Source organism: Macaca thibetana, chromosome 15, assembly GCF_024542745.1.
Source record: "Macaca thibetana thibetana isolate TM-01 chromosome 15, ASM2454274v1, whole genome shotgun sequence".
Classification (NCBI taxonomy): Eukaryota; Metazoa; Chordata; class Mammalia; order Primates; family Cercopithecidae; genus Macaca; species Macaca thibetana.
This window is the reverse complement of record NC_065592.1, coordinates 49434320-49445861: the sequence shown is the minus strand read 5'-3', so window position 1 is coordinate 49445861 and position 11542 is coordinate 49434320. Positions and strand designations below refer to the sequence as shown.

At 36.1% G+C, this 11542-nt stretch overlaps 1 long non-coding RNA gene across 1 annotated transcript; it reads right to left on the bottom strand.

Annotated features, from left to right (window-relative positions):
• Window positions 1-3112: 3112 nt before the first annotated feature.
• On the bottom strand, window positions 3113-9556 carry LOC126936838 (uncharacterized). The gene is made up of 2 exons (XR_007719587.1): window positions 9427-9556; window positions 3113-3712 (listed from the first exon to the last, which is right to left on the bottom strand). It is a non-coding gene; the product is annotated as an uncharacterized LOC126936838 (long non-coding RNA).
• Between the last annotated feature and the right edge of the window lie 1986 nt (window positions 9557-11542).

Genomic DNA, 11542 nt, shown 5'->3' with positions numbered 1-11542 from the left:
GACTTCAAACTATACTACAAGGCTACAGTAACCAAAACAGCATGGTACTGGTACCAAAACAGAGATATAGACCAATGGAACAGAACAGAGTCCTCAGAAATAATACCACACATCTACAGCCATGTGATCTTTGACAAACCTGAGAGAAACAAGAAATGGGGAAAGGATCCCCTATTTAATAAATGGTGCTGGGAAAATTGGCTAGCCATAAGTAGAAAGCTGAAACTGGATCCTTTCCTTACTCCTTATACGAAAATTAATTCAAGATGGATTAGAGACTTAAATGTTAGACCTAATACCATAAAAATCCTAGAGGAAAACCTCGGTGGTACCATTCAGGACATAGGCATGGGCAAAGATTTCATGTCTAAAACACCAAAAGCAACGGCAGCAAAAGCCAAAATTGACAAATGGGATCTCATTAAACTAAAGAGCTTCTGCACAGCAAAAGACACTACCATCAGAGTGAACAGGCAACCTACAGAATGGGAGAAAATTTTTGCAATCTACTCATCTGACAAAGGGCTAATATCCAGAACCTACAAAGAACTCAAACAAATTTACAAGAAAAAAACAAACAACCCCATCAAAAAGTGGGCAAAGGATATGAACAGACATTTTTCAAAAGAAGACATTCATACAGCCAACAGACACATGAAAAAATGCTCATCATCACTGGCCATCAGAGAAATGCAAATCAAAACCACAGTGAGATACCATCTCACACCAGTTAGAATGGCAATCATTAAAAAGTCAGGAAACAACAGGTGCTGGAGAGGATGTGGAGAAATAGGAACACTTATACACTGTTGGTGGGATTGTAAACTAGTTCAACCATTATGGAAAACAGTATGGCGATTCCTCAAGGATCTAGAACTAGATGTACCATATGACCCAGCCATCCCATTACTGGGTATATACCCAAAGGATTATAAATTATGCTGCTATAAAGACACATGCACACGTATGTTTATTGCAGCACTATTCACAATAGCAAAGACTTGGAATCAACCCAAATGTCCATCAGTGACAGACTGGATTAAGAAAATGTGGCACATATACACCATGGAATACTATACAGCCATAAAAAAGGATGAGTTTGAGTCCTTTGTAGGGACTTGGATGCAGCTGGAATCCATCATTCTTAGCAAACTATCACAAGAACAGAAAACCAAACACCACATGTTCTCACTCATAGGTGGGAACTGAACAATGAGATCACTTGGACTCAGGAAGGGGAACATCACACACCAGGGCCTATCATGGGGAGGGGGTAGGGGGGAGGGATTGCATTGGGAGTTATACCTGATGTAAATGACGAGTTGATGGGTGCAGCACAGCAACATGGCACAAGTATACATATGTAACAAATCTGCACGTTATGCACATGTACCCTACAACTTAAAGTATAATAATAATAAATAAATTTAAAAAAAAGACAAAAAAAAATAAACAAATTACAGTTGCATATATTTATGCAGCACAAAGTGATGTTATGATTTATAAATACAATGTGTAAGAATTAAAACAAGCTAACATATCCATCACCTCAAATATTTATCATTTTGTGGTGCGAATGTTTGAAATTTATTCTTAGTAATTTAAAAATGTGCAATACAACATTATTAGCTATATTCACCACACTGTGTAATAAATCTAAAAAAAAATCTTATTCCTCCTGTATAACTGAGGCTATGTGCTCTTTGACCACCATCTCCCCATTCTCTCATTCCCTGCCCCATTTTGCTCTATGCTTCTATGAGTTTGGATGTTTCAGATTCCACATATAAGTGGGAACATGTGGTATTTCTGTTTCTGTGTCCAGTGTATATCACATAGCATAATTTTCTTTAATTCCATTCATTTTGTTAAAAATGACAGAACATATTTCTTTTGTAAGGCAGTGTGGTATTGCATTGTGAATATATACCATTTTCTCTTTGTCCATTCATCTGTTGATGGACACTTAACGTTGGTTCCATAATTTTGCTATTGTGATTATTGCTGCAAGGAATGCTGGAGTGTAGGCATCTCTTCAACATATTGATTGTAAACCTTTTTTTTTTTTTTTGAGATGGAGTCTCGCTCTGTTGCCCAGGCTGGAGTGCAGTGGCGCGATCTCGGCTCACTGCAACCTCTGCCCCTCCAGGTTTAAGCAATTCTCTGCCTCAGCCTCCGGAGTAGCTGGGATTACAGGCACATGCCACCATGCCCGGCTAATTTTTTTGTATTTTTAGTAGAGATGGGGGTTTCACCATCTTGGCCAGGCTGGTCTTGAACTCCTGACCTTGTGTTCCACCTGTCTTGGCCTCCCAAAGTGCTGGGATTACAGGTGTGAGCCACCGCGCCCGGCCTTGATTGTAAATCTTTTGGGTAAATACCCAGAAGTGAGATTGCCGAATCATATGGTAATTCTACTTTTGTTTTTTTGAGGGACCACCATACAGTTTTTCATAAATGACTATACAAACATCTATCCACCAACAATGTACAAGGGTTACCTTTTCTCCACATCTTCACCAACCCTTGTTATGTTTCATTCTTTTTACAATAGCATTTCTGAAAGACATGATGTATTATATCATTGTGATTTTAATTTGCATTTCACTAATTATTAGTGATGTTGAGCATTTTTCCTGCATCTGCTGTCCATTTGTATGTCTTCTTTTGAGAAATATATATTCAGAACCTTTGACCAGTTTTAAATTGGATTATTTGTGTCTTTTCTCTAGAATTGTTTGAATTCCTTATATAATTTGGATATTAATCTCTAACAGATCTACAGCTTGCAAACATTGTCTCCCATACTGTAAGTTGTATATTCACTGTGTTGTTTCCTTTCTTATGCAGAAGCTTTTTATTTAGACATAATACAATTTGTCTATTTTTGCTTTTGTTGACCATGCTCTTGCCAAATCTAAAACAAATCATTTCCCAGATCAATGTCGTGTAGTTTTTCCCCTGTGTTTTCATCTAGTATTGCTCCTTCTGCTTTCTACTGGGATAGTAGAAATCTAATAGAATTCTTTCCAGGTTTTGTTTCAAGGACTATGCAGCATAAAGCTAATTTGAATTTCCCAATACTAAAGTTACTAAACCATCACTCCCTTTGTGAGCAAAAATTACTCCTTTTTTTTTTTTTTTTACTTTATTTGAAAAATTGAATGGTAAGACTCATTCGGATGCAAAGAACAGTTGCATTTTTATTGTCTAAAGTAATTCAATTAGTGGTCATTCTTTAAAACTTTGATGATTTCTCTTGACTATTTTCCTTATCAGAATGCAGACATGAAAAGCACAGGTGTCTTTTTGAGAAAAAAAAATCTTGCTTTTATGAAGAAAATATAAAACTAATAGTGGAAGAAGAATGTGGATGGGTTGAGGTGCCTCAGGCCGAGACTCATCTGTCTCACTAAGTGTGTCTCCTCACAGCTGACCTCCAGCTTCTGCCTTTCCTGAACACACACGTTTTTATGTTTTCTTCATTCAAGTTGAATCATTAGATTCTAATAAAATCCTCTGGGAAAGACATTATATCTTTCGAACACTCGTATAAATCAGAACACCACCTAGGCAGAATAAGTGTTAGCTGACACCCAAAGTTACAAATGGCTTCGGTAATTAAGGTAGTACTGTGTTCCTGCTGTCACTTCCTGTATTTTTTTTTAATCAACACATTTCTTAGTCCCATTGTCTTTTATGCCTGAGGTTTCTAAGAAAAGAGAAAACAAGGTAGCTTCATTGTAGAGACTGACCTGGGAGCATGGACGTGACTTTATCTTTTTCTTTGCTATTAGTATATTTAAACATGGTTTATTACTTAATGTGGAGAAAAATAAAATGAAATTAATGAAAGGGTAATAGAAACACAAATACTGAATTGAAATTATGCCTTTTGATGCAATATGACCAGAAAATTTAATCATATTTCTGTATTTTTACCAAATATATCAACATAGAGATAAGCAAAGCTTTATTATCAGAAAGACATGGTATCCTTATATGTGAAACTCTGAGGACATAAACTGCTCATTATCCTTATCATATTGCAAGTACTCCTGTGTTTAACTCCATTTAGGCATCCCAAGGAACTGTAAACAGTATCACAGTTACCACTAAAACAAACATTAAAAATAACCATATTAGAGATATCATTGATTATTTGGTCCAGACAGTAAATTCTAAAGCCATTTGTGTACTCACACATATTGTATCCTGGCATTTATAATTTCACATTCTTATAAGTGATTTCAAAACCCGTCTGATCCCTGCTATTCTAGAATATAAACATGAATATTTATTATTTTGTAATGGACACTAAGACCTTCCTTTATAAGTCAAAAGTCTAGTCTTTCTCCTTTAAGGGAGATACTGCTGAATGAAGTCAACAATCTTGATCCTTTTCAGGTTTATGTAAAATGAAGGATGAAGAACATAAGTAGCCATGGGAATCTCAAGGATGCTAAGTCTGTGTTATGAAATATGCCTTCTGCCTAGTCAGAAATGACTCAGTACTCCTCTTCCGCTCCATTGCCTGGGAATATTCAGAGCAAGGTGAATTGTCGGCAAAGTGTCATGCTATAAATCTCACAATCAATGCACTCATCAGAATGGACACCTTTCATTCAGTGGTGGAAAGAAGCAATAATAACATTTTAGAGGCTGCTTTTTGAAATAATATTCTGGATGCAAGCACTTAAAAGGACTTGAAGTATTACCCAGTGACCTCTGGAAGAAAACTGCCTTCTTAGGGAATCTAAGGTCTGTCTCATTGTGCCTTTGCAATACATTGAGAAGTAACTTGAGATTGAGATGTACCTGAATGACTATGAGATTGCCTAGCAAATATTAATTTCATCTAGATATTAATTCTTTCTGGAATCTCCCTACTTATAAGAGAACGGGCCACTTCCAAAAGACCTATAAGAGTATTTCAGTCATTGAAACTCATGCCCAGAAAAATGACCAACAAGCTGTGATTTTGTTGCTCTCGTGGTCTGTCAAAATCTGAAAGTTTAAAATTTCTCTTACAGGAAAACAAACTTGTATCCCCTCTAAAGAATCTATGAGCAAGTTGGAGCCTTCAGGCGATAATGCTTTACTATTAAAAAATATAAGCCAGGTGCGATGGCTTATGCCTGTAATCTCAGCACTTTGGGATGCCAAGGCGGGTGGATCACTTGAGGTCAGGAGTTCAAGACCAGCCTGATCAACATGGTGAAACCCCGTTTCTACTGAAAATATAAAGATTAGCCAGGTGTCATGGTGCGTACCTGTAATCCCAGCTACTCCAGAGGCTGAGGCAGGAGAATTGCTTGAACCTGGGAGGCAGAAGTTGCAGCGAGCTAAGACCGGGCCATCGCACTCCAGCCTGGGCAACAAAAGCGAAACTCCATCTCAAAAAAAATAAAAATAATAAATAAATATTATGTTACCAGTGCAAGTTAACTCTAACTGGTTTTTGATAACTCCTTTTGTGCAAGGTACAGGGAAGATTATAATCGTCCTGTTATCTTTTGTTACTACATGAGTTTTAATGGACTTTCTGTTTATTGATTTCTCTTCCTAAATAATCATCCGTGAAGGGATGCATAATGCTGCTTGTGCTAAATAATTGATAGCATGTAGAGTTACTGGGAAAGCTATGACAAGCTGGAGGATGTCGCAGAAAGAGGCTTAGTAGCACAGTGATAAATATAATAAGAGGCCAGTGCTGTCAGGAGAGGAATATCATATGATTAATTGCTCTATTACTTTTTCTTGGTCTTCAGAAAAGCAAGAGGATATTAAAAAGGAAGTAGAAAACAAAGAACTTTGTTGAGTGTCGCTTCTTCTTATTCATTCATTGGGGTAGAGGGTGAAAGAAAATGCTTTAGTTTCTGTTATATCTTTATTTGTAGAAAGCTGATGCAATAATAGATTCTGTTCAAATTGTATAGAAAAATACTCTTCCATAATGATAGGTTAATTATTTTAATTTTACAGGAGTATTTACAAAGAATGTCTATTTCCAATGAATTAGCTATTATTTTGAATGTGGATTATTGAAGGAAACTGGAAATGCCAAAACTGTTAGCACAGTAAACATGAACTGCATCAGAAATAGTCCTGGTGCCCAAAGAAAACAGGGATTTGTATTTAAAATTAGGTTATGTTTGTTTTAAATTATTGACAAATATTATATCAAAAACATCCTTTCTTAGGAGTGTGTGGTTATGAAGTTATACTGTAACCTTTTACACACACACACACACACATACATACAGACAGTCTCGATGGCTTCAATAGAAATAAAAATCGGTTTCACATTGTATTAAAGCATATAACTTCAAAATTACCATGAAGTTTGTGAACTTATCTTTATGTAATTATACAATAATTTGTTAAAATTATTGGTCTTGCAAATAAAAATACAATTTTTAAAAATTCGACCGTAATTTTATTTCTCAAAATGTAAATCCTAAATTTTAATTTGATATTATCAAGTTTCCAAAACTCACCAGAGTGCTAGGCTGGATATATAAGTGTATCATGGAACTCAGACAGATGGATATATATTGAAGCCATATGTAAGAGAATATATTTTAGAACATTTTATTGCCAAAAAGTGAACTTGGTACCTTGGTTCTGATAGGATGAGTGGGGCAGGGGTGGAGATTAATACACATCTTCTGTAGTCAACTTTGGTATTTTGGTTTCTCTCTATCTACTGTCTTCTAATGTGTGCAAATTTTTTACCACCTAAACTACTCCTAATTACATAACTGCTTACAGGCTGATTTTTGTGTGTGTGTTTTGTTTGTTTGTTTTTGTTTTTTTGAGACGGAGTTTTGCACTGTCGCCTGCGCTGGAGTGGAGTGGCACGATCTTGGCTCACTGCAACCTCCACCTCCCGGGTTCAAGTGATTCTCCTGCCTCAGTATCTCAAGTAGCTGGGATTACAGGCACCTGCCACCATGCCCAGCTACATTTTTGTATTTTTAGTAGAGACGGGGTTTCATCATGTTGGCGAGGCTGGTCTCGAACTCCTGACCTTGTGATTTGCCCAACTCAGCTTCCCAAAGTGCTAGGATTACAGGCATGAGCCACCATGCCTGGCCTATAGGCTGATCCTTTAAGCAGAATATATTACAACAGAAATCTCCACAGTTTATCTGTTTAGCACAGTGTATGCCATAAACATGGATCATTCTCTCCCATTCATCAAAATAATGTATATTACTGATAAGATATTGTTTCTTTCATCCAGCTCCTGCCATTTCTATGAATTTTAATCTATAGATACAAAATAAACCTTGTAAAATTGTTGCCACATCCCTATAAATTTAAACAATAGCACTAGTTTTGAAACAATAGCATAGTGTATGATTTATTTTCTTCTTTAGCTTTAAAAATATGATGACATATCCCATACACTAGGATTTGTTAAAAATATATGTAAATACATTGTTCACATTCCTATTTGAACCTTTGAGGTAAATGCCAAATATCAGAATTATCTCTACTGAAGGAAGAATGTAGTTCTTATTTAAAACAAGTAACTAAGTTCATCCAATTTTACTTAGCTTTTCAGTATCAGTTCCAAAATCTCATACTGGATTATTTTCAAAACTTAAACATATTAATTTACAAAAAGTATTTTGCTAAGTAACATAGGAATTTTAATTAAATTACTAATTTAGGACTTAACAGCCAAGGTCATGATAGGTGCTATGGAGAACAGAAAGCTACAGTTTATTATTCACAAAGCAGCCAGATATTACCTTTAAACATAAATCAGATTATTTCCTTTCTCTACTTAGCTTTCCTTGGCAATTGGTACAAAGTTCAGAACCTACAACAGGGTAAATCAGACAATAAATAAGCCAATAAATCTGGACCCTTACTAACTCTCCAATCTCATGAAATGCTACTTTCCCCTTAGCTCTCTAGGGCCTAGCCCATTTGCCTTCTTTCTATTCTCCCACCTTGGACATTTACATTAGCTTTGCCTTTACTAGGAATTATCTGCCTACATCACTTTGCAAGGTGATCTCTATTTGTCAGAAGTCTCAGTTTAAACATCCCTTCCTTAGTGAGGCCTTCTCTTACACACAAGTTGCAAATAATTGACTATTGTATCACTCTTTTACAGACTTTTATAGTATATATCAGTGTCTGAAAGTGTCAGACAGTGTTTGCTTAATTATTTAATTCATTAATTTGCTTCTTCGCAGCATTTACCTATTGTGATAGGCAGAAAAACGGCCTTCCAGAGATGTCAACATTCTGAAATCTGAGCCTGAAACACGTTACCTAACATGGCTAAAGGGATGTGGTTCTAGATGTGGTCAAATTTAAGGACCTTGAGATGGAGCAATTATCCTAGATTGCAGCTGGTATGCCTAATCTAATCACAGGAATCCTTACAAGTAGAGAAACTTTCCTGACTGTAGTCATTCAGATAGACATGTGGTTATGGAAGAAAATCACAGACGGGTGCAACATTGCTGGCTTTGAAGATGGAAGAAAGGAATCACAAGTCAAGGAATGTGGGTGATCTCTAGAGCATAGAAAATGCAAGGAAACTGATTCTCCCCTAGAGCTTTCTGAAAGACATGCAGGCCTGCCAACACCTGGATTTAATGTCCCATACTGGACTTTCGACTTAAGAAATACAAGATACTGTTTTTGTACTGGTTAAGCCATCAATATTGTGGAACTGTGTTATAGCAGCGATAGAAGACTAATACAACCATGAAAACCTCAAGATCAGAAACCCCATTCATCTGTTCCATTCTTTATGGCCAGAGCCTAGAAATGGGCGTGGTGCACAGATGTTACTCAGTAAATCACCGTTAATACACAAACTCATGTTGAAATTAACCAGAAATAAACACATCCTTGAAGATATGTATTGGATAAGACATAGGTTCTTTTTAAAATACAATTAAATAATATTTTATCAGCTAATATATATTCTCCAAATTGCTCTAGACATTATATAACATAATTATAAGTAAAAGAGTACATTATTGCTAAAAATAGCCCCTATATTCTTAATGAAATAAATGACTGATAAAGCCTCCCCCAAATGTGTCCAAAAGTCAAGAGAATAGTACAATGAACACGGTGTACTCATTTCCCAGCCATACAATTTATCAACTCATTATCAGTCTTGCTTCATCTCATCCCATCCATTTCCCTTTCTTTATAATATTTTGAAGCAAATTCAAGATCTCATGTAATTTCAACAGCAAATATCTCAATATGTATCTTTAAAAGGTAAAGACTGAATATATCCTAATTAACAATTTCCAAAGTTACAAGTCATTTTTGCCCCCTTGATTCTGTTATACCATCCACATGATTTGATTTGGTCAATGAGGTGTTAGTGGATGGGATACAGAGATACTTGAACAAGTTAGGTGTGTTTCCTCTGCTTACCCTTTCCCTGTGCCATTACTGTGAGGACATTCCCAGTATAGCCCACTAGAAGATGAGAAACATGGAATGAGCCAAGTCATCCCAGTCATCAAAGCTAAAGGCATCCTAGCTCAGATTCCTGACAGCGACTCTAGGCTTGTGAGTGAGCCTAGATGAAATCACTCCCCTACAGACCCGAGCTAAACAAATGCTCATTGTTCTATGTCACTGAGTTTTGAGGGTTATTAGCATTAAAACGGCAATAGATAAGTCGTACAAATGTTCTATGTTATAAATTAGTGATGGGTTTAGCAGAGATCTTTAATCTCATTTTTCCCCCCTGGGATAAGGATTTAGGTTTGAGGAGATCAAAATCTTATGAAAGTTAGAGAGCTCCATTTGAGAAAAAGAATGATATAGAACAAATACACAATGAGATACGAAAGTGAACATATTTTCAGAATGAAAAAAATATATAGTAGCCTTGGTAATCTAGGTACCTGTGTTGTGAGGTTTGTTTAGCCAAATAATTGCAATCTGGCTTCCGATCTCTACCCAAAACATTCAATAAACTCCAGCACTCACAGAGGCCCAAGAGCTTAAAGAAACACCAGTTGCATTAGTTTTACAATAAATCTGACTCTCTTCTTACTTAATGGTGTAATTTATGTAAAGAGAATGTCAAATGAAGTACTATTAAAATAAGATAACAATTGTAACCTTTTTTTTTTTTTTTTTTCTAGTGCCCCACACGGGGTGTCTTTGGGATAAGAAGTAGTCAAAATTTCTGGGCATATGGGAACTGTCAGGTTCATGCTGGAAACTGTGTTGCTCATATTTCAGAAGTGCTGCAGAGTACTAAGCGCAGTGTACAGACACACTTGCCATGGCATTATTCCTTTTATTCATATCTTTCCAGACTTCTGATAGTTTCATAGATTTCGCTTGTTTAAAGAAGAACGCCATTCGAGTATCAAACTAAGTAGTCATACTGCTTAAGACCTGCCAGGGCCATGAGGATTATCTCCTGATTGGACCTTGACAGCGTGCTAATTATTTGTGACATTTTTGTAATAAGGGAATTGTGCTTATAAAAATAAATAAATCCAAGATATTCTTCTTACAGATTGTCTTATTAATCTCATTTGTATGTATCATCTTGGGTAGGATAAATTTATTCATATTACAGAAAACACTTCATTCCTAAATATGCTGAAACTATTGGATAACTTTTCATTAGAAAATGGGAGTACAAAGCTGGGTCTTTGTTGATTAGAATATCAGTAATTTGAAGGCTAATTACATTAAACTTTTAATCTCCACATCTTGGATTTAAAAGCATCTAAGATTTTCTTTTTTTTTTTGTAGTTTCAGTTCTTTTTTTATTATTATACTTTAAGTTCTGGGATATATGTGCAGAACGTGCAGGTTTGGTACATAGATATACACGTGCCATGGTGGTTTACTGCACCCATTATCCCATCAACTGCATTACATATTTCTCCTAATGCTATCCCTCCCCTAGCCCCCCAGCCCCCAACAGGCCCTGGTGTGTGATGTTCCCCACCCTGTGCCCATGTGCTCTCATTCAACTCCCACTTACGAGCGAGAATATGCGGTGTTTGGTTTTCTGTTCCTGTGTTAGTATGCTGAGAATGACGGTTTCCAGCTTCATCCATGTCCCTGCAAAGGACATGAACTCATCCTTTTGCATGGCTACATAGTATTCCATGGTATATATTTGCTGCACTCTTTATCCAGTCTATAACTGGTGGGCATTTGAGTTGGTTCCAAGTCTTTTCTTTTAACCTTTTGCTGTGGATAGCAAAATGTGAGTTAAAACTTTGGTTATGTAAAAATAAATTTTGAATAATATTTCTATGGAATCCTTTTCTTTTGTTTTAGCTTTTATTCTTTCTTGCATATAGAAAAACAGATATATCCTATTAAAATAAATGTGTTTCAGATATATGAAACAAAGAATGTAAAAGTGCCCAATATTTCAACCCTTGCTCTGTCCTGTTCACGACTAGAACTGTGCTAAATTTATTCGTGTCTTGAAAATTTTAATGATCCTTCCGTTTCCTTGGCATATATGTATTTAGTAAGATGGGCAATAAAAATCCTTATAAAATTC